Raw genomic sequence first — 23,422 nt, 5'->3', positions numbered from 1 at the left:
TGTCGGAGGGTCAGGGGGGCTGAGCATCACAGAATTAATACTGTTAGGACAGTCGTGTCACTGGATGAAATGTGTAGATACAGTGGAATTCCCATCAAAACATCCACGATGTGCTTCACAGGACAACAACAATATTCTAAAATTCCCATGGAAACACAAGAGAAGCAAAAGGTAGCCAAAGACAATCCCAAGCAAACAGAGCAAGGCTGGGGGAATCACAGGATTTTAAGTTATATTACAGATTATCGTTTAAATAGTAACAACACCAGTATGGTACTGGCATAAAAAAGGACAGATAGACCGATGATAGAATGGAAACACAAGGACAGCCATTGATAAAAGAGGCCAAGAACATACCACAAAGAAAAGCCAGCTCTTTAGTGAAGACTGCTGGAAAAGCTGGGATCCATATGTAGAGACTGAAATAGATTCCTACCTCTCATCCTCTACAAAAACCAATTCAAAGTGGGTCAAAGATCTAGGAATAAGTCCCAAAACTTTGGAACTTCTAGAAGAAAACAGAGGAGAAGCACTTGAAACCACAGACACATGCAAAGAGTTCCTGATAGAACTCCAAGAGCATAAGGAAAAGCAGTGAGAATCAACAAATGGGGTTTTTGCATCACTGGAACAGTCTGTATGAACAAATCCATACTGAAATTGTTCTGCAATCTTTATGAAGACAAATTTAGATCAAAGAAGTACTGTGGGGCTACAGAAAATCAGGAACTTTCTTCAGAGCCAGGGGAACAAGGAACACAATGCAGAGACAGCCTAGAGAATGGGAGGAGTCCTTACCAGAGGACTCATATGCAACATATATAAAGAACCAAAACTGTCACACCAGGAAAACAACCAGCTCGACCAATGAACGAACGAATTGAATAGGCACTTCTCAACAGAAGAGCTCACGGCCAGTTGCTCTATGAAAAAGTGCTCAACATTTGTAACCATTAGAGAAATGCAAATCGAAAGATTCCATCTCAAAGTGAGCTTAAGACCAGTCTGAACTGTGTAGGGAGACCCCACCTCAAAGAGAGTCTCCCCAAAATGGGAAATATGTCACTCGCAAGAAAATTGATAGTACTTGAAATCATGATGTGAAGTGAAATAAGCCGGAGTCAGAAAAACACGTATTTCATGTGTCCTTAATATCTGGACTCTAATAAAGAAGATGGCATAAGAGGAGAAGGGTGACTCTTCTGAGACAAGAGGCAGAGAACAAGGAGGGGAGAGAGAAATGAGGGTGGTCCCCTCAAAATATGTCACCAGCATGGATGAAAATGCATGCTGAAATCCAGTGTTTTGTAAAATTAGTAGGGCATGAATAATAAATATATTTTAGAAAACAAGAACATCAAAATGCATCTGCCCCCAAAACAGAGGTACTGAGTTCAGCCACGCTTGGCCACCTGCCCGCTGGCCACGCTCGATCAGAGTTCATCCCTTCCAGTCTCCCTCTGCCTGTGCCCCCGAGTCCTGTCCTCCTGGAATCACCTCTCAGTTAGACTACAGGCACCGTGACCTTGTCTCAACGTTGGCTTCTGGGGCACTCGAACCCAGCTCCTAGAGATGGCTGTTTCCGTGGAGTCAGCGGATGGCTGGGGGTGTGGGGTGGAACGCTGGGTCCCCAAAGCAGCCGTGAAGCTGGGAGAAGCAGTCCCCAGGGAGCCCTGCTATTCCCCTCCTCTGAGCTGCTCATTCCTGAGAGCTGATCTCACACCCCCGGCTCCTTGAGTGCCCTCTGCAGAGCCTCCTGCTGCGTCCTGGAGTCTTCAGGGCCTGCTGCATCAGGACTCTGTCCTCTGCATGTGTGCAGTGGGTACCCAAGTCCTTCCATGCCTCCTCCCAGGGATGATGTTCCTGCTTTCAGTGTAGGACTTCAGTAACTCAGGGAATGAAGGAGACAAACTTCCCGGACACCACTACATATGCAGCTCTGCTGTGTCATTCGATCTTCACGATCCCCCAGGGACTGATGATTGTCACCTTTCAGGCAGGGACAAGGGGGCTCAAGGAAGTGCACCTGCTAAGGTGGCCCCACTTGGTCAGGTAGGGGAGCTGGCTCTGGGTTGCTGGCCTGAGGCCAACAGACGCAGGACAGGTATCTGAAGATGGCACCCACACCCAGCCACCCTCTCTGACCCCTGACCGGTCCCAGGTCACATATCAGAGGATGATACTTCAAAGGCCATGGTTCCCTGAATGCGCAACTCTTGGGTGACATTCTTGGTCTGCGTCCCCAGTGAAATGTGGCACCCAGGGCTGGTACTTTTCCAAACGAAGTCTGAGCCCTGTGCCTGTAGCCTCCGTTGACCCGAACCTTACACCTCCATCTCTGACCCCAGGGTCGCATTTACTCTGGAGGCAGCTGCAGCCGCAGCTCCTCATGGGGAGCTCTGGGGTTACCTAAAACCTCTGGGTCTTCTTCACATGGCCTGCTGCCAAGTCAGGATGCTGCCTGGCTGCTCCTCATCTTCATCCGAGGCAGGCCTTTGGTTGGACAGTGGTTTTCATAGTTAGGGGTAAGCTTACAACATGAAGAAACACAATAGGTGTGAATTTCTCTGGTTGGCATTGATTGACAATTCGTGGGTTCATTTCCATGTGTCTCGTATTCCCAAGCCAACTTCTGGTTCCTTGGGGGCAGGGACACAGGCCCATGGGACCTGGCGCAAAGCTTTGCAAGCCGTAGGTGCTCTGTGAGTATCGCCTGGCCGAGAATCAAAGCTCCCACTCTCAGTGCCCCTTCCTGCCATCCGGCAGCCAGCTCACGTGATGCACACATCTCATCCATCTGGACAGGAAGTAGCAAAGTGACTACTTCTGGCAGCAATGGCAGGGAGCGAGGTGGAGGGAAAAGAAAGAGGACTCGCCTGCCGCAGCCCAGAGATCTGGTCTGAATCCCACTCCCACGCGTGACCAGGTACTGCTCCTCCTTTGTGGACCATAGACATCGATAATGTGGCCCGAACTCATGCTGCAAATGTGATCAGACCTTTAGGCCCATGCAATCCAGTGGGCTAGGGATAATCAATATCTTCATTGTTGGGTGGGGGTGAGACTGAAATTCAGAGTAGCGAACTTATTTGCTCAAGATCACAAAAGCAGAGAGTGGCAGAACTGGCGTTTGAGCCCAGGTGGTCTGCTCTTTGCTCAGCCATCGTACATCTGTCACTTGATAGATTATGCCCAAGGAAGTGGAAACCCACAAGTGTGGCGACCATAGTAGGCCTGGCACATGGTAAGTGTTCAGTAAACGCTGGTTCAGTCCCCTGCTGTCTGTCAAGAGTCTCCCTTACCTTGGGGGTAGAAGTAGCAGGTTTACAGCACAGCTTGTATTGCTGGGAGGGAAGACGACCTGCTGGCTGCTGCTCACAGCAGCGCTCCTGTTTCTGCGTGGAGGCTGAGGATGGCCTTGGACCTTTAAGCAAAGAATCTCCATTCCCAGGTTATCCCGACCCCTCACTCCCTTGTGCTTCCCACCAATCTGTCACCAGTGGTGCTGATCCCACCCTGTGTGTCCTGAATCTATCTTTCTGCTTTTCCCCAAGCTTGTGACCATCAGCCCTCAGGCCATGCTGGTCCCCTGCCCCTGGCTCAGCTCAGGACCCCCAGGGTGGCTCCATCCCAGCGAGAAAAGGCCCTGAAAGATCTGCAGAGGCCTCCTGGCCACAGCTGCCCTGCCCCTCTCAGGGCCCTCGCAGCCTCCTGCAGGGTGCTGTAGGTCCGCTCTGCCCAGGACCCTCTTCCACCCTCCCTCTGGCTAACTTTCCATCCTCCTCCCATTCTCGGACTGTTCATCTCCGCCTCTGGGTAGCTGCCCTGGTCACCTGCTTCCTTCCATCCTCACTCCAGCTGATGGCTGAGTGTCCTCGTCCACATGGGCAGAACGCCCATCTCGCCTCACCTCAGACCCAGCGCTGACCACAGGCCATGGCCTCTCCTAGTCCTCCATGCACTATGCCCTGCGTGGGCCCTTACGAAGCAGCTATGCACAAGCCAGGTTCTTGTCCAGATGGGAGGCAGGTCCGGCCAGCACGGGGGATGTGTTGGTCAAGCCTGGGTGCTTGGGAAGGGAGCAGGGCAGATGGTAATGCAGCCTTAGGAGGTCCAGGAGGGCTTCTTGGAGGAAGAAGTGTTGATGCGAAATTTTAAGATCTCATCAGGCTATAGGAAGCCTAAAAGGGAGAGGTGACAAGCTGGCGCTCGGTTAGTCCCGAGTGAGCAAGGCAGAAAGCTGAGGTTTGGGTGACCCGCGAAGATAGTTGCCACGTAGGTGACCTGGATGGGGGACCACGAAAGGCTCTTGTGAGAGCAGGTGCTTTCATGGACACCCACCCACAGGAGGACCAGGCTTGAGGGGACAGTGGGGGTGATCAGGTCAGTCAGGGACCTGCTGGGCTTGGGTGCCAGTGGACCACAAGTGGGGCCTGCTGGTGGCAAAGACACACAAGTATGGATAAAGGTCAAGAGGCCGGAGAGAATGGGCACAGGCAGGTGGGACAGTGGGGGCTCCTGGCTGGAGTGCAAGGAAGGAGCAGGAGGAAGGAAGCAGTGACTAGAGGAGGTTCCCGAGGTGACCACTGTGACCCAGACACTGTGCTAAGGCTCTTTTGGACATCACCCTTTATCGTCCCAGGGAGCCCTGGTATACAGTTGGTGCTCAGAGTGTGGGCAAGAGGCCTGAGCGACGGTGTGAATGAATGGGGGAACGAGAAAGTGCGTGCAAACCCATGCACACCCAGCTGGCAGCCCAGGCTCTGGCCTGTCCTGCTCCCGTGCTGGAATTCTCCCCACTTCAACAGCAGTCATGCTATTCCCAGTAGGAGGGAGAAAGGAGGGCACCTCGCTACCCCTAAGCTTGCCGTGTCCTGGCCCCGGCCCGGTCCCTTGCACACCTCCACACAGACACTTCCTACTAAAGGTCCTTCTTCCTGGTCAGCTGTTTGCCAGGGTCACAAACTCTCAGCGTCCTGTGTCCCTCTGAGGCAAGAACCGCATCCCACATACTTCCTCCCTTCTGGAATCTTCCCTGACAGCTGGAGGGGAGCAGTGCCCTTTTGAAAGCACTGTTTGCTTTTCGTGTATCAAGTTTTATCATTTTCTCCAAGAAAATATTTGTCTTCCCATTACTTTAATCACGCCTCTGGGGTCTGGAGGGCAGGCCTGGCGGCAGAATGAGTCCTGTTTTCTGTTTGCTGTGCTGAGAGAACAAACAGACTTGTTTGATTTACCTGTGTTTTCCCAGTAGGTGGACCCCTTGGAGCAAGTGCGGAGCAGAGCTGCTTCCTGCCCTTCAGCCTGGCGTGGACTGTGAAAGACTGAAAATCCACCAGGCTTTCGCTGAACCCAGGTGGGGTGGACCACTTAGCGCTCTGATTTTTCTTGTTACACCAGGTGCCTGAACCAGAACTGAGCCGCTCTGGAATCCAGGAGGCATCCAATCCTCCACCGACCTAGCATCCTTAAAGAGTGAGCTTTCAACTGGGGTCAGTTCCAGGGTGAGGGGTGGGCTTAGGTGGGGAGCTAGGAGTTGGGAGGGAAGGGTTTGGAACCTGACAGACCTGGCTCAAGTTTAGTTCTGGATAAGCTGCTTACGTTTACGTTGCTCATGGTTAAGCGGTTACTTTCTTCATTCTGAGAACATGCAGTGAGATACAGAAGAGTTGAGATACATCAATGAGCAGGAGGCCTAATAATCTCTGAACTTCAGAGTTTGTAATCCAGTGGAAGAAGACAGACACACAGAATGTGTAAGGATAGCATGCAGCGAGTTAGGAAGGATTTGAGGATGCTTGGGAAGGTGGTCATGGTTGAGCTCAGGTAAAGAAGGTGATGCTAGAGTTTAAAAAGGGAAAATACTTCGTTCCAGGCCTGTTTGACTCCAAACTCTTATACTGGTACCGCCCCTCTCTGAGCAGGTTTGGTCCTCCTCCTCCCTCTCTTCCACCTAGAATCTCTTGGGTGGTGGTGGGGATCCCAGCAGGCCACTGTCACCAGAGTGAGGTGGGCATGAGGTGAGTTGGCTGGAGAGCAGGCTGCACAAAGATGGCCATTGACCTCAAGGTTGGCATGAACTCCGGCTGGGGCCCGCAGGGATGGCCAGACTCAAGCCCTATCCCACTGCTCCTTGAAGGTTTCCCTGGAGACAAAGGGATGCAGCCCACCTTCGGGTGCAGGTGCTTTCCCAGTTATGTCATTCGCACAGTTGTCCTCAGAACCAGGGTCACTATTTTACAGCAAGGTAAACTGAGTCTCAAAGGTGAAAAGCTTCTGATTTGTGGACTGGATGAGCTGTTAGATCCGGGTCTTTCTGATTCTACAGCACTGTCACCTTTTCAAATCTCACCATCATGGTTAACTTTCCCATGTGAACAACTACCAAGTCACTATCACCATCTGCGCTGCAATCAATGTCACCAGCACCAGCCACTGTCAACCACACCCTCAATGGCCCCCAGGTCACAAGCAGCAGGGGAGCAGGGTGAAGTCCCCCCCATTTGGATGACTCTGGGCATCTTTCTCAGCTTCCATGGGTGCAGCAGACATATGTGCCCAGAGCAGGTGAGAGGGGCGGAAATCAGTGTTGTTTCCCCCACTCCCCTGGAAATGCTCTTATCATGGTCATCAATGACCTCTGTAATTGTCATGTGATATTTGCCTCCAGGAGCCTTTGATGACCTGACTGCTTCCTCCCCAGGCTCTGTGATACTCAGTTTTTGAGTTTCCTTTCAACTCTGACCCGCCCTCCTTTGCTGGCTCTGTTTCTGCTACCGGACCTCTGTATCTTCGAGTCTTCCAGAGCTTGGACGCAGCCTCTTCTTTCTCCATCCAGGCTCCCTAACTGCTTTCTCCATAGGCCACACATCTATCCTGCCTCCCTGCTGTGCTATACTAATCTTGAGCCACAAGTGCAGTTAGGAAGCGACCTTGGGGCATGCTGGGAATCCCCTGAGGAAACAGAGATCCTTCTGTGATGAAAAGCAATCTTTTGAAGCCATCCTGGGTAGTTTCTTGCAGGAAGTTTGGGGTTTCCATCCCTTCTATTGGGTCTATACTGACTCAGATGGCCAAAGCCCTCAAGTTCTTTGCACCCCCAAACATGTCCTCCCTGAGACATCAGTGACACGGTCCCCATCGCCTTGGCTTCAGGTAGCAGAGACCTAAGCCGAGTGCTGGAGAGAGGACTCCAGCTAGTGGCTGTGGACATTTGTAGGATGCTTTCCTGGAAACCCCAAAATAGTGTCCCTTTGGGGGTTACTGTTCCCATACGCATGCTGGAGGCCCGTTCTGACAGATGGTCCCCGTTGGGCTGTTCTCACATGCACAAGCAGAGGAATTCATTTGGGTCCTCTTGGCCTCAGGAGCATTTGGAATCAGATGCCAGAAGAAACAGATTGCTTCCCCTTATTCTGGGGGTGTGGGTGGATGGTTTGAGAGGAGACTCTTCCAAGAATGTGTTTTCCCTTCCACACTCAGGATGCGATCCTGTCTGCTCTTTTGGGGCTGGCAGAAGCCTGAGTTGCTTTGGGGGTAGCGTCTGTACTGCCTCGGCCCCTGCTGCTCAGAAGCGGGGGCGGGGGTGGGTGAGTAACTTTTGGCAGGGTCCTTTGCGCCCTGTGCATCAGGTTACCCAAATGGTACTACCACCACCTGGTCCCCACTGCCAGATTAATGTTCCTAAAATAGCTCAGTGCGACAGGGCCATTCCCTTGCTCAAGAACCATCCAGCATTTTCTGCTGCCCACAGGACAGTCTTGGGCTTCGCCCTCACACTCCAGATCCCTACCATCTGGCCTCCCTTGGCTTTGCCAACCACATCCCTCTCCTTCTCTACACAAGGGCACCCTCCTTTCGCAGGGTGTGCCAGGACCTTGGCCGAAACCACATCACGCCCCTGGTTCGGTGCCCTCTCTCCCGCCTCGCAGCCTGTCTACACCACTGCCCTTCTTCTGCTGGCCTGACCTTGCAAGGCTGTCCACCTTCTGCTTTGATTCCTCCGTTCATTCTCCTCCTGGCCCTGTGTGATCACTGAGAGGTCCCCTGGCAACTTCTCCTCTGCAGGAGGCTTTAGGGACGGAGAGGCTACTTGCTAGGGTGTGCTCAGGGAGTGGGAGCACTTCCAGGGTTCAGTGAGGACCCAGTGCTGGGCATGGTGGAGCTATCCCCTCCCCCAGCCCTGTAGAAGCATAGACAGTAGCTTCTAAGGGACCCCGAGAAGACCGTGGCAGGGGAAGCCAAAGGATACGGCCTTCCAGGAAAAGCTATGATCGGCTGGGGGAGCCGTTCAGGAGGAGGACCTGCCTCACGCTTTCTCCTCCCCTTCCCTGCTCAGTCCTGGCACTGATCAAGTCCACTTGGAAGCCAGAGAGAAGGGTGGGAGACTCTTAGTATCTGTGAAGAATCTGAAGGGTATGTAGGGCAAGGGTGGGGGAGATTCCATCTCCTAGCTTAGGTTTCAGTGGCCAAGTAGCGAGCGTTCCCGATGTCACAAATGTGGCCATTCTCAGGATCAAGCTGTTCAGTGTCACTTCCAGTAGGACAACGGGAGCCCAGAGCAGATTTCTGCTGATCCGAGACCACGCTGTGCACTGATGTTAGATGTGAGACAGGGCAGGTGTGAGCCCACAGCTCAGAGCCAGCCGGTCTATTGGAACAGACTTCCTGGTAAGTTACACACCAGGAGCCTTAGCTGAGGCCTTCCTGGCTGTGCTGGCCGCATGGTGGCCCAGGTGGCATGCGCATGTGTGTGCGTAGGTGTGTGTGTTGTGCATTTTAAGGGGAAAGATCCAGAGTAGTATCTGAAAGCGCTTTATCTCCAAACTCAGAAGCACAGTGGACCCTAAGCAGCCCGGGGACCCTGTAGGAACACGAGAGGAAAGCTGCCAACCACGCAGCCCTCCACTCCTTCTGCTCCTTCATCCAGTCTCCCCCTGTAATGGACGATCAAGGCAGTGGTACAGGGTTACGTATCTTCCAAACACTTGTAGTAGCTACTGTTTATATCCCACAGCAGACTCACAAAGAGCAAGGCAGGGGTCCCTCCCTTCAGTCTTCAGGTGAGGGAGCAGACCCGAGGGGTCCAATAAGTGCCCAAGGACCCGCCGTGGAAAGTAATAAAGGCAAACTGTAGACTCAACTCCGAAGACCATGCCGCTCGCCTTTTGTGGTACTGGGAATTGAACCCAGGGCTTTGTACTGAGCTGCATCCCCAATTCTTTCGTATTTTATATTTTGAGTCAAGGTCCTAGGCTAGTCTTGATTGTGTGTTCCTCCTGACTCAGCCTCCCAGAGGCCTGAGATTACATGTATGCACAATCACCTGGCTCGCCAAACCCTTTCGGTTGTACCATATTTGGTCTCTCCTTCAGCAGAGGTTTCCATTCTCTGAGGCTTTTCTGATTGTTCTCTCTCCTGTCAGCTCTTCCCTTTCCTCATGTCTGTCTTATGCTTCTTCATCTCCATCTCTCCTCTCCTCTCCTTTCTTCTTTGCCTTCTCTCTGCTTGTTAGAAAAGTCATGGCCTCTCTCTGGTTTTACCTACAGCACGTTTCCAGGGGAGTTCTTCCAGCTTCTTGGTACCCAGTGACCACATGTAGGCAGATGTGTCAGGCGACCATGCATCCACGGGACAGAAAATAACTGAGTGGCTTTCTGCTTCTTGCCCCAACCAAGGAGCGATTTGCAGACAGTACACAGAAATTATAAGCACCAGAAGTCATTGAGCAATCTTTCTTTGAACCAATTAGATTCTGACATCTGCTTACTGTTTAATTATCTTCTGACTGAGGAAATGGAAAAGTTGACAAATAGTTTAACCCCACAAGAGTCAGGTTCCTTATTTTTCCCCCTTCGTGAGCATGTTTACAGAACATCAATGTGCCCACATCTCCTGGTCTCTCTGGGATAGGGGCAAAAAAAAAAAAATATAGACAAACATTTATATTCTGCGAGCTCAAGATGGTTTTTATATTTTTTTCATGTTTAACTGATCTCAAATGAACGACAATGGCTCTTAATGTGGTTACAAGAATTTGCCATTAATTTTCACTTGAAATTGGATCCAGCTGGTATATATGCCCAGCTCGTGTTCTAGTTCTTAATGGTTTGCCTTCCAAAACCTGGGCCACTTCCCACTGGCTGACTGGCACAGCTTAAGCGGGGGCATTCGTCTCCTATTACATGTGAACAGAAATTAAGTTGAGAATATCAGTCCTCTTTTGGAGCTCTTTGTAAATGGCATTGGAGGGTGGGGAGCTGGGTGAAGGGTGCCAGAGGAATGCAGGCTTGGTGCCCCAGTTCTCCTCAGTGGCAAAGCTGCTAGCTCCAGCTCCATGCAGGAGCTGTGACTGAGCTGCCAGAGGACATGGAAGTGTGACTCAAGGTCTCAGAGCAGTCAGAAAGCTTTCTGGTGTCTTCTAGCTTGGTTTTCGAGTGCATCTGGATGATCCTGGAAGTTCTTTGTGAGTTTCTAGCCAGCCTCAAACATTGATGTGGATAGAAGAAAAGGGACACAACATGAAGGGAAAAGTTGACTCAGAGAGCGAGAATTCTCCACCTTTGGAGCATCATTGAATCTTGGTGATCTCAGTTTCTGTTCAACCCATGTAACCATATAATTTATTGAACACTTACATGGGAAGTAAATATTAAACTAGATGGAATGTTGAGAAAAACCAGGGACAAAGTCAGCCTAGGAATAAAGAAAATAGGGGTATTAGACCTCGTGGGCAGGAGTAAATGGTAAGTAGGTTCCACGTCCCTATGGATGCTAGGAATGCTACAACTTCCTTGTGATGGAGGAAGAAAATGTAGCTGCTTCCCAAGTACAATAAGAGTGCTCCTTGATTGATTAGCAATGTCTGCCCTGGTCACAGGGAGGGACTGCTATATTCAAGGCAAGAATTTACCATTCCTGGATTGGATGGCCTTTCAGTTCTATTTTTGTAATAAGAAATAAGTGAACGAGGCTCACTTACCCTGGCAGTGTCTCTCACTTGGAGTGGGTACAACGTGCAGACTCTGAATTAGTGGATCCAGGGCTCCCAGGTGAGGTAGACTTTGAACAGCAAAGACTAGAGGCAGCACTTGAACTCGAGCCAGCGTCCCTCCACTGCAGGCTTAGCAGCCTGCAGGAGGGTCTACGTGCTCCTTTCCAAGGATTTTTCCACAGGTCAATTAATTTATTCCTCCAGACAGCCTTTGATGTTGGCTGGATCACTTCCTACCCCACCCCATCCCCTTCTAAATGTGTTTTGCATGTGCAGCGGGCTTCTATGCCCAGCCTACAATCTGTAATGACAGAGCTGAGGCTCACATCTGAGGCTTTTTCCAGTGCTGGGCTGGGCCCTTGAGCGCCTGACTTACCAGCCTCATCAGAGACCAGAAGTTACAGGTGTCTTTGGCTGCCATGGGGCAGCCAGGCGAAGGGGTTGCATGGAGGGAGCACGTCATCCCTGGTCTCACCTTTCCACGTGGTCATTAAGGCAGGTACCAACCAGCTCCTGGCCCTGGATTCATGGGGCTGAGCCTTCCTTGACTCTATGAAAGTTGTAAAGCCAGGGTGACCTGGGTTGGATTATCACATTACTCAGCCTTGAGCACACAACTCACCTTCCAGAGTCCCTGCACCTGTTAAAAAGGGGACGCTAAACATTCTTCCCATAGAGGCTGGCTAGAAGCTGAAAATAAACACCGGAGTGAAATGAGCGACATATTTAATTTCCTCCTTCGCCTTCTAAGGAAGGGAATGAGTTAGCTGTTGCTCTCTTTCCGCACATGTAAGCATCTAGAATCTCCTTGATTCGACAGCATCCTCACAGAACTGGATTCAGGGTTTAGTGGGGTGCCTTCCCTGTAGACAATAAAATAGGCAAGTGTATCCATTACTGGAGAGCATTCTTGCCTGATATAACAGACAACTCATTGAACAAACTTCAAAACTTATTCTGCAAAACATGTCGGTGCCAGGCACTAAGCAGGCAACACAGATATGCTTGAAAATTAGAAGTGAACTTCAAATGTCTCTGCTGTGACTTGGCGTTAGTGAAATCATCGGTAAGTTTCGCAACTTCTGCCATCTTGTTTCTGCAGTCGGGGGTGTTAATTCTGCTAAACGTTGTTGTCGCAGAGTGTTCCTTAAATAGCTTTTAATTGGTTTTAATTTGGAGAAAGAATGTTCGGCTTCAGAGACGGGGGCAGGGATTGTCAAAAATAAAACTACTAACAGTAACGCTCCGGGAAAAAGCCCATAGACCTGCTAAATCATTCTACACTCCCTGGTACAGATACACAGAATTTGTCACTTGCATTAGTGACTGGTTTCCCCCTACCCCACAAAGTAGTAATTTAACTGGTAATGGTTCTAACGGATCACCAGAATGTTTCTTTCACCTTCTGTGTGTTCTTCATCAAGGACTTCATTTCTATGAATTAATTAGGATAACAGGAAAAAAATGCAAACAGATCAACCATAGCACTTCATCCTGAAATCTTGGTCTATTTAAGTAATTAATGTTATCAATGATCTGTGAAAAGAGTAATAAGCCCTATACAATCATTTTTTTAAAAAAAAAAAACTGACTAAAGGTGAAAGTACTGTCATCCTGATACCAGGAAATGACAGCTGGAAGCAGATGATGCGAACATTTTTGTGTTATGGGCTCTTGGTAAAAATTCAACCCAAGTGGTCTTTTAAAAAACATTCAGAGATGGAGATTAAAAAAAGCTCTGTCTTAAGATATTAGCATAGCTCTGTATGCACGGATGTGTGATGCTATTAAAGAATTCTGTGTCCCTTCAGCCAGGGAAGTAGCAGCGGCTCCGACAGCCCCCTCCCTGGAAATGCCAGCCAAGCGCCCACGTTCTCTTGGCTAAGAAGACAGCAGAGGTCAACATGCTGTCCCAGGAGCTGCCAGAGAATAGCCCTGATCTCAGCACACAGAGCTCTGCCAGCGTGCCACGCTCCGTTCAAATGGCATCTGGTGCAAGCGATGTATTAGCAGCATATTTTTTCTAAAATAGAGAAAAATCTGAATTATGCAGGGAGAAAATTGACAAGTACGGCTCTCCTGTGCTATGTGTATGCTTACATACTGTGTAATATGTCCTCGAGTTTGCTTAGCCAATAAGGGTCTAAGAGGTGGGATTTGAATGTCCCTGTCTGACAGGCAGAAGCGGTTGGTACTGCGGAGGTCACTTGACCCTAAGCCAATGGACTTGAATATTAATGGGATTTTCCTCATGTGGTTGCCATGGAAGCTGAAGTGGAGTTATAGTCAAGTGTAGCTTGTATTTATTTAGACTTAAAAAACAAAGTTTATTTCAAATGATTACTCAAAAAATTATGTTACCTGAAACATTGAACAGATTTCATGTAAGCTCCTCCAGGCACATAACTCAAACTGTCAAACGAAAATAGCTCTGTGGGCTTAACTGCTTTTAATAATGAAACTATAAAGAGGAGCTATGTTGGTGCCCCCCCAATAATTTGGGAGCCACTTAGGCCTGGAAATAGTTAATATTCAGAAAAAAAGCATGAAACACTAAGATTGGCCCCAGCTTCCCACCTACCCAAGCCAGCTGCTCACGTCCCCTTCTCTGCCCCTTCTCTCCTAGGCCTCTCCTCTCCTCCTCTTCTGTTTCTCTTGGCCCCTCTGACTGTATCAGTCCTTCTCCTTCTCCCGGAAGATGCAGCCTAGACCTGCATCTGTTGGGGGTCTGGTAGGAAACAGGTGAGTGGGCACAGGGAGAGAGACAAGACGCTACCACATGCTGGGCCTGCTAACCATGGAGCTGCTCCTGTGTCTAAGCCTGAAGGGGTGATGGGAAGGGCTCGCCAGAACTGCAGGGGAGCCATGGTGGTGAGCGGAGGCTGCCTGTAGGAGCTGGGGCTGTCACCAGCAGAACAGGTCAGTGCTCATCCTTATCCTGCCCGAGAGGAGGCCAGAAATTGTTCCCCTTGCCCTCTATCCCATCAGGCTGTCAACTTTGGCCAAAGCCAGTGTGGAGGTGGAGGAGAGTGAGTTGCTCATGCAGCTCACAGAAGCCAAGCGTCCAGCCAGAGGAGGATGCAGGGGGAAGGAGCCTGGCTGTGGGAAGGTTGGCTCTCTGTCTCTGTCTGCCTTGAGGCAGCTCTGCCTCTTGGGAACCCTGGGAGCACTTGCCTTTCCTTGCAACTTGACCTGGAGTGGCTGTCATGCCTGTTAGTGCTGTGCTGCTGGGCTATTGCCCTGTATTTTCAGTTTGGATCACATCTCCTTCTTACCATCAGCTTGCAAAAGCAAAGATCTTCGCTCATTCTCTTTGTATTCCTGCTTTGGAAATGACTAGATATCCCGGGAAGACTTGGTCATGTCTGTTTTGAATACTGTACTAACCCTCCATAGCATCAGGACCTGGATTGGGGGTGCTGGTAGATTTGGGGGAGCGTGTGCTGCAAATCGGTTTAAGGGTGAGGACACTGAATGTTCTGGCCTTGCCTCGTGGAGTTTCCACCTGATGAAGGAAGAAGCAGGAGCTGAAATCCGCCCTGCAGAGGACTTGGTGGAAGACAGGTTTATCAGCGGACATGTAGGGACAGAGATACAGACCGGGATGGGATGTGAGATGTGAGGGTAGGACCAAGTGTCCTGAGTCACCATCAGGCAGACAGCAAGGCCTGGGAAGGGACGTGGCTCCCAGGTTAAAGAGGGCGCCCACTCTAATCCAGACCTGCAGTGTCTAATGCAGCCACCACTGGCTCTTCACCCTTAAATTTACTCGAATTAAGTCAGACTCACTAATTTTAGTTCCTCAGTTGCAGCAGCCACATTCCGAGTGGTGCAGAGTGGTTGCCCATGTAGACTGGAGTATTTCCACCACAGTGGGACCTTTCCCTGCTCTGGAACAGCTGAGAGATTTTAGGGTCCCAATAATGCTAGAATAAATACCCACTCAGATGATTTTTATCTGTGCAGATATCTAACACAGCTACTTCCAGATCTTCACTTTGCCAGTGAATAGTTGTATGGAGTCCCCAAATCTCAGTTCTCAGTTAGAAAGTGAAGATAATAACAGAGGATGTCTGGGTGTCATGATGCACACCTATAATCCCTTCATTCAGGAAGCTGAGGCAGGAGGATCTTTGTGAGCTCAAGGCCAGTTTGAACTACACAGTGAGATCCTGTTTTAAAAAACAAACAAGCAAGCAAATCAGAGATTGCAAGCTTGAGGAGGTGGCAGCATGCTCTTGACTAAGTATCAGTTCCTGTCCCTTGCAATAGCGAGGATATTAACCAGCACTGGGTGAGTGCTTATGCTGCTGGCTCTGTCTGAATTTCCACCTGTGGGCTCCAATGCAGTTTTCACAGTAAGTCTGCAAGAAGATCAGATCATTATTCCCATTTTGCAGATGGCAAAAGGAGCCTCCTCGAGGCCACAACAGTCTCTCAAGGTCACACATAGCAGAGCCAGTTTCCTTTATAGATGATTAAGATGCTCACACAGTGTCGTCTGCTGTTCCTGTCTCGTCTTCCCACAGTGGCCATTAAGAACTTAGCCGGAGGCTTCATTTGAATCCTGCATCGTGACTGGAATAGGTCTGAACCGATGCTTGCTAATTGGTACATCAATTTTGATCAACTTTAATAAAAACATTTAAAATTTCTCCAGCGCCAACTATTGACGTTCCTGTTCCCTACTCCATGGGGGTCTCAAAAACAAATCCTGCTGCCAGATCTCCATCCTTGAATCCATGCTCTGCTTGTGACAGTCTCAGAGTCCAGGAGATTCTAGAAGCACTGGGCTCTGGGGTGGGGTGGGGGTGGGGAAGAAGAGGCCCTAAAATCCCAGGAAAGAAATAAGAAAGATGCTGCCTGGGTTTCAAGGGTCTTCTGAGCTGTTGAAATTTAGGTTTGTTTTTCTGCAAGAGCCAAAGTCCTGCTGCTCTGGGAGTGGCCTTGGGGACCCTCGGCCTGGCAGACGATGCCCTCAGCAAACCTCATGTTCTCCAGGAAGCTGCCAGGTCACTCTGACCTCTTTGTTTGAAAAAGGATAGAAATCGTCCTGGTCTGGATCACGTGTTTTTAAAAAAGAAACTAAAGCCGTGTCCAAGACTGATGCTAGCCATGTTAGTTCCTCTCATTTCCCACAGCACACATGAGTATAAACTGGAGCTGCAGATGGGAGAGGACGGACCAGATGCAATCCTCACTGCCCAGCTTCCTCCAGAGCTGGACTCTGGGCTCCCTACCCCTCTGCCTAATTCAGGTGACCCTGGATCTGCATACCAGGTCCTTGCCGAAGACGTGCAGGGGCCCTGGGCGTGCCTGTGCTGGTGCCAAGATGTGCAAAATAATAATAAGAATCCTCAAGAACCGGTGTTGTCCATAGTGTGGGGCAGGTGATGAAGACTGGGGGTAGGGTAGCCGGGGGAGCCATGGCAGTGGCTCACATTGCTTTCCATAGCCTGAGGTTGTCAGGTAGCACAGGCCTGAAGAGAAACTGGAGGTTCGCCTACCTCTCCCATCACCCCTCTTTCCAGCTCTCAGCAGCTTGCTGTGCATTTCGGATCTGTGAATCCCAGGCTGGGCTGGCCTTCCCTGGGGGATTCTGAACATCCTTTGGTGGGAATTACTGAGTTGTCTGAGAATGCGATGTGACTAAATGTTGATGCAGTGACCTTCATGTCATCTTCCCCTGGGTTCTCGGAAACCATCACTTGTGAGCTGTGTGACCCGGGATGGCTGCTGTACCTCTCTGATACTGCTGTTGGCTGCTTTTGTGTATTCAGATGTTTGCTTCCAAGTTACTCGACTAGCCTGAAGGAGGGGACAGGTTCCCCACTGCATGGATGAGCCGCTGAGGTTGCCAGAGGCACAGGGTCTCCTTTGCTTGGAGATGAGGTTGTCTTACAACCGCCGCATCTGGCCCCAAGCACTTTGCAAGAAGTGTCCACCTCCTTGAGGCTCCTGTGCATCTCTGGAATTATAATCTGGGCTCCAGCCACTGACAATGAGCCCAGGCCCAGGCAGAGCAAAGAAGGGCTGTGGGATGAGCAAGAATTCCCATGGGCCTCTGGTCCACTTAGCTTGACCAACTCATTGGCTCTGGAGACTTTTGCTTCAGTTCAGGCTCTTCCCTGCTCAGCCTCCCCCCCCCCCCATCGTTTCTGCTGCTCACAATCTCATTAGACTTCAAGGACCAAACCCACCGTCTGGGACACTGCTTTTAAGAAAGGGCTGAGATCAGGTACGCATGTGTCCTGATTTGGAAGGGGCTCAGTACAGGTCTGCAGAATGGATGAAAGAATAAACTGATTACTTTTTGTTTCTCTAATTTCTTTTTTGGTGAGTCTTGTGAAAACCCCAGAATATTTTCTGGCCCTCACTGGGCTGAAGTCCAGCAAGTGCTTCTTGACCCTTTGGTTTCTGTCTAGGGCTGGCATCCCAGGTCATGATCTGCTGTTTTGAAGAAATCCTTTCCTGTGTCTTCCAACACTGCTCGTCTCATTTGCTTCCGACCAAACTGTGCCCGAAGGAAGTCCGAGGAGAAATGCACTGCTTTGACTTGAATGCATCCTCTAGAACCAGCCCCAAATCCGTGTGTGGATGGTGCTTGGAAGTGATAGAGTTGGATGAGGTCATGAAGGTGAGGCTGATCAACATCATGTCCAGAGGGACCAACAGCGGCAGAGACAGACAGATGAAATAGCGGGTCCCTACAGGAAAGCACCCAGGGTCTGAACTCAGGCTGACAGTAGGCACCGTGAGCTCAGGCATGCCCTGCAGGCCTTAAGAGCGCGAATCAGCCAGGAGCCCAGCAGCCGGCATTGGCAGAGAACCACTGTACCCATGAGCGTGGAGCTGGCTGTCAGGAGCTCAGGTCCTCTGGCAAAGTGAGCAGCTCTCGGCTGTTCTGTGCCGGGTCTGTGGTTCTTGACCAACAGGAGCTGTGCTGGGCTGAGGCCGGCAATGAACTCCTGCTATTGGAAGTGATGTGGAACCAGTTTAGTTCCACAATGGCTAGGACCATGTCTCTTCCTTCTCCCAGGGTTTGGATCCCTGTGCCTCAAAACCTGTGACACAGGGCTATGAACTGTCACCTTGAACAGCATGTTCCTGAGATTTTACTTAGGCAACACTGAAATTTGATGACCACTGTCTTCCTCTTTTAGTTTTTCTATATAAACCCTTCATAGGATTAAAATCATTTAAGTTTAATGGTAATATATTATTTGGTGTCTTTTCTGCCCATTGAGATCAAGGTGAGATTAGCTCAGATCCCAAAATTCCTCCCTTGTGGACATCCAGGGACCCCTCCCCCCAGGCTCCTGCGACTTTCTGGGATGCCACATTCAGTTGGGCCCCCCAGCCTCCGGCTCTTAAGTTCTCATGCGCTGTCATGATCTCTCCCCATGAGGACCCAGATGGAAAACACGTCTCATTTTCCATAGAACAGCATGCAGGCCCAGAGCATTCGTGGGTGAAACAGATTTCCTTGAAGATACAGAGCAGGGAGGGCAAAGGTGAGGAAGGATTGATGTCACTGCTTGTAAACAACCCAGCAAGTTCACACGGAGGCTCCTGGTCTCAGAAATGCCCTTGTGCCCACTCCCTGCATGCCAGGCAGCCACAGCTGTGTACCTGCTTGCTGATCCCAGTGCTCTCCTTCCTGGATAGACTCTCTCTCCCTTTTCCCATTTTGCACAATCACCATGACTTTCCTCCTTCCCTCCCAGAGGAGGAAGCCAGGATCCTGAGGTCATGTGTCAGTCACTGGCGAAAGTCTGGCAGAAGTTCTGCACCTTGTCCCAGGAGTGACATGGGACACCAAGGTCTCCCACAAGTCAGTGGTTAGGAGCGAGACCTGGGGATGGCACCCCATGTCCACGTGGTAGACCTGAGGGCACCTATGGGTGTCTCTTCCTGACCCTGCTCTAACTCCAAGGTTCATTTTCACAAGTGCACCCCTTCTGCCGCTGCACGGGGCTGAGGCTGGCAGAGCAGGAGTCCAGTCCTCTTCTGACCCCTCATAAGCTGCCTCATTTTGGCCATGTGTTCTTTTCTCTTTGGGCCTCATTTACCCAACTTAGAAAAAGATCTGTTTTGGATACTGGGCTAGCAGTTTGTAGAAATGCTTCAGAACTGTGTAGGTGGGAGTGGGTAGCGAGATTTGGGATTCTTTGCCGTGTTACCACAGGCTGCTCTACTGGCTGTTGAGGGCTTTTGTTTAGCGAAATGTTTCCACAGGCTATGAAGTGCTTGGAAATGTCGGGTTCCGCTGACCTTTGGGGGCCACGCTCTAGTGACCTCTTAGCTGTCATGGCTGTGGCGAGAGGGGCCACCCCACAGGGCTCCCTGCCTGGGCCATCCACGTGGGCTCTTGTTAGCAAACAGGAATGCCCTTCCCAAACAAGCACCTGGGGCGGCTGGGCCAGGGGGTCCCCACAGTGAAGGGTGTTTTGGGGACTTTCTGAGTGTTGGCAAGTGTGAATCAGGCTGCAAGCTTTCCATTTCCTCCATAGGGCAGGGTGTTTGCTTCAGCAAAACACAGTCCAGAGGGTGTGTGGGAGGGTACGAGGGGCACCGCCACTCTCCTGTGGGTGACATGCTATGGGGACAGCTTTTCCCAGTTTGCTCCTGGGAGGCCAGGGGCTGGGGTATGGAGGGAAGCCAGGGCATGGCACGGGCAGCACCAGCATCAGCTGTGGGCTCCATCCAGGGGCAGACTGAGGCCTGGCCCCCCATCCACTGCCCTCAGGCTCAGACTGACTTTAAAGGGAGCCGCAGGTGGCATGCACCACCCTGGGGAGCTCACAGCGCGTGACCATCCACGATGTCATCCGTCCTTGAACAGCGTGGAGAGGCCCGGGGAGCCCAGCACTGTGATCTCCCCTCCTCCGGACCTAGGCTCCAGCGCTGAACTTCACCGTGTAAGTTTCCCAGCTTTAAAAAAGGGAGCATGGCTGAAAAGATGCGTCATTGGCATTTCTTACCCACCACAGTCACAGAATCAGCAGCTGGACAATTTGCTTCTGCTGTCATCATCATTCATTTGCTCCACAATCCAAGTCACTGATTTGTTCACAACTCATTTGCTCGCCCTGTCTGCCTAACCACTCATGCACCCAAGTCCCGCGCTTACTGTATGCTTGGCTGGTGTGTCATGCAGCATGGGCAACACACACACATGCATATGCACACACGGATCCACACACGTGTGCATGTGCACGCAATGCTGGGCTGTGGTTCCCGACTCTGAGAGGGCCACACTGTAGTTGGGGGGGGGATGAGGAAGGGGTGTGGCTGAATCCCCAAAGATGCACTTTGATTTCTTCCTACCAATCAAAGCCAGCAGGGCTTGCTCGCTGTACAGCCACACGTGAGGCATCGGCTTCCCAGATGTTTCAGTTGGGAAGATGCCGGGCTGGGCAAGTGTCAGGACCCTGTAGTGCTGGAACCCTGCAGCTCTGTGGGGGCTTAGGGAAGGGAAGGTGCTGAGGCTTGGGGGCCCAGGAAGGTTTCTCAGAGGACGGAGAGCTTGTGCCCAGCTTAGGAACCTGGGATGCGTCAAGGTGAAGAGGAGAGGAGCTTCGGCCAAGAATGGGGTCAGAAGCCTGAGAGAGGGCCTGGCTTATTTCAGGGGCTCGGAGGAGGCAGCCAGGCCAGGTGGAGGGAATGTGTGAGCACCTGGGGTGTGTGTGCCTGTGTGCGCTTCTGTGTGTGGCAAGCAGGGAGGCAGACGTGTGAGCAGGACTTAGATGCAGAAGCACCTGGCTCCAGCCTTTCTTCCCTGGGCAGAGGGGGGAGAGCCAGAGCCAGAGCCAGAGCCAGAGCCAGGACACACAGGGAATCTGAGCTGTGAGCAGAGAAGGAAGCGGAGGAGGAGGGGAGAGACGAGCATGAGAAAGAGTTGAAAAGACGAGAGAAGAAAACAGGTAAAGAAGTGAAGAGAGTTCAAGCCAGGGAGACGGGAAGAAGAGGGAGGGAAGAGGCAGGAGACGGGGAAAAGCGAGAAAAGAGCAGGGAGAGAGAAGAGGAGGAGGAGGGCAGGGAAGGAGGGACAGAGGCATCTCCCTCGTAAGCTTATTTTTCATGCAGGCGCAGTAGTCGTGCCCACCTGCGGGGTGTGGTGTGGTGACCAGCTGCGTGTCTAGCGCACGTGATGATCATGACAGAGGGTGAGCTTTTCTCCCTCTTTCACTGTTGATGACTTCTTGTGTCCCTTAGTTCTGTATAAAATATGATAATAAATCATATGAGCTGCTGCCAGCCCACGGTGCCCGTGTCACCTTCCTAATTCTCCCAAGAGCTTGGCTCTTTCTTGCTGGAGTACATGGGATAAACATCTGAGAACCTCAGAACCAAAATGCCTTGGCAGGCGAATTTTCTAGGGTTCAAGAGAGAAGCAGCAGCCTTTCCAGGGTCCATTCCTGCTTGCTTCCACGGAGGCAAAGCCACGGCTCTGGTCCCCTCTTTCGGGAGCCTCTTGGACAAGGTGTGTTGCCACGAGTGCGCTCTCCATGTGGCCTGACCCCTCTTGTGTGCTGTATGCATCACAGCCAGAGTCCAAAGTGGTGATGGCAGCAGTTGTCATGGAAATGTATCTGCCTTCCTCAGAAGTGACCGTGCAGATGCCATTCTTGAAGAAAAATGACTTTCTGCTCTCTCTCTCTCTCTCCACACACACCTCAAAAATCTTAAGAATAAATGATATTCCTCTAACCTGATTTAACAAATCTTATTTTAAAAAAGAAATAAGACAAAGATATCTTTGAAATCAATATCTTTTGAAAACTTCTAGCTGATATAAAAAAGCAGAAAGAAAAGCAATTAACTATTGAAAATAAGAGAAAACTATGATTGGTTTTAGGTTCTAGAATCACATATCTAGAAAGCAAGAAGAAACAATAGAAAAACTTCAGAATTTCTCTTTCTTTCTTTCTTTCTTTCTTTCTTTCTTTTCATATCAGGAATCAAACTCAGGACCCCACACTTGCCAGGTAGGTGCTGTGCCACTGAACCCGAACTCTTAGAATTTATCAAAGAACTTGGTTAAGGGTCAAATGGTCACCCTAAACATTGCAGGGTGCTGTACGGTTCAGTTTCAGCACAGAGAGACTCTACAAGGCAATCACGATTTCATTCCTTGAAGAAGGATGTGGGGACTGATTGCGGACATGGCTATCTTTTTTTTTTTTTTTTAATCGGTACCAGGGATCAAACTCATGACCACACGCTTGCAAGGCAGGCACTTATGCCGGTGAGCTAAATCCCCAGCCCCAAGACATGGCTATCTTTAAAAAGCTAGTCACACTCAGGCGTTACACATTCAGCTACGTACAAAGTGTCCTGGAAGTTCCTGTGTGATTTTAGCTCCTCTCTTCAAAGCTACCACAGTGGATTCACCGCCATGCCTGGCATTGAGTGGGTCTTCTGTCCCTCTGTCCCTCTGTCCGCTCTCCTGTCTGCACTTCACCCTTTATCTCGTGCCCACTACCCCTTTCTGGCCAGAACCCCCGTGATTCCCGAGCCACAGTGAGGAGACCACTGAGTTCCTGGGCACTGTCTTGGTTTTCCCTCTGTCTGATTTTACTGTTTATTCATCACTGGAAATATGGGTACAGAATATATTTTCCTCCCCGATACAGAATAAACATAGGAAAATCAAGAACATTCTTATATATCCACAGTAACTCACTTGAAAGTAGAAGCAAACAAAACCTAACCTACTTCAGTGAGAATCGTGTGGGATGGTCACGCAGGAAGCCGTAGAACTTTATTAGTTTTGTGAAAGAGAAGATTTGAATCAATGGAGAAACGGAACACGCTCACAGTTAGGGGAAAGAAACCATGAAAGAATGCTAGTTTTTCCTGAATTAATACATTAATCTAAAAAAAATATCTAATTAAAGTCTCGATGGAAACTTTTGGTAATTGGACAATATAAGTCTACAAATGTATCTTGAAGAACAACAAGTTAAAAATAGCTATGAGTTTTCTGAAAGAACAGGACAGGATTTCCTTCAGCATATATTACAATGTTTCAAAGCCTTCGCACTGTGTTGCGTGGAACTGCTCAAGGACCAGCCAGCGTCCATGACACTTAGGTGACCACTCTCGGCAGTCGTAGCATGGCCTTAAAAGTGACACTAGATGGAGAAGCATTTTCAATCAACAGGAACGGGTTAGAATAAATGGTATTGAGGAAACTGATGTTTGGGGAGAAAACCGTCTTAGATCTTTATTAAGTAAATTGCAGATAAATTATAGAATTAAACATAATAAATTACATAATAGACAAAAACAGGTGCACATTTGAGTAATTCCTGTCTAAACCGAAGGGCAATTGAAGAAAACACCAAGGAAATTGTGAACAGAGTTGCCCGCACGAAATTTCTAAATATATATATTTAAAAATAAACTACAAAAATAGAAAAG

At 50.0% G+C, this 23,422-nt stretch overlaps 1 long non-coding RNA gene across 5 annotated transcripts in view; it reads left to right on the top strand.

The window, feature by feature from the left end:
• LOC106025235 (uncharacterized) overlaps nucleotides 1-21,698 on the top strand; it is a 36,456-nt gene extending 14,758 nt beyond the window's left edge. For 2 of the 5 annotated variants that reach the window (XR_010046835.1, XR_010046833.1), the window contains exons 2-5: nucleotides 5,252-5,356; nucleotides 17,419-17,630; nucleotides 19,743-19,914; nucleotides 21,083-21,698. This is a non-coding gene — a long non-coding RNA (uncharacterized LOC106025235). Of the gene's footprint in view, nucleotides 1-5,251; nucleotides 5,476-6,328; nucleotides 12,060-12,804; nucleotides 13,736-17,418; nucleotides 17,631-19,742; nucleotides 19,915-21,082 lie in introns of all 5 variants that reach the window. The other 3 variants (XR_010046837.1, XR_010046834.1, XR_010046836.1) reach the window with 2 other exon arrangements.
• The last annotated feature ends 1,724 nt before the right edge of the window (nucleotides 21,699-23,422 follow it).

This window comes from Cavia porcellus, unplaced genomic scaffold, assembly GCF_034190915.1.
Source record: "Cavia porcellus strain 051 isolate PalLab524CR breed Dunkin Hartley unplaced genomic scaffold, mCavPor4.1 scaffold_4, whole genome shotgun sequence".
In the NCBI taxonomy this organism is placed as follows: domain Eukaryota; kingdom Metazoa; phylum Chordata; class Mammalia; order Rodentia; family Caviidae; genus Cavia; species Cavia porcellus.
This window is presented reverse-complemented; position numbering and strand designations above follow the sequence as displayed.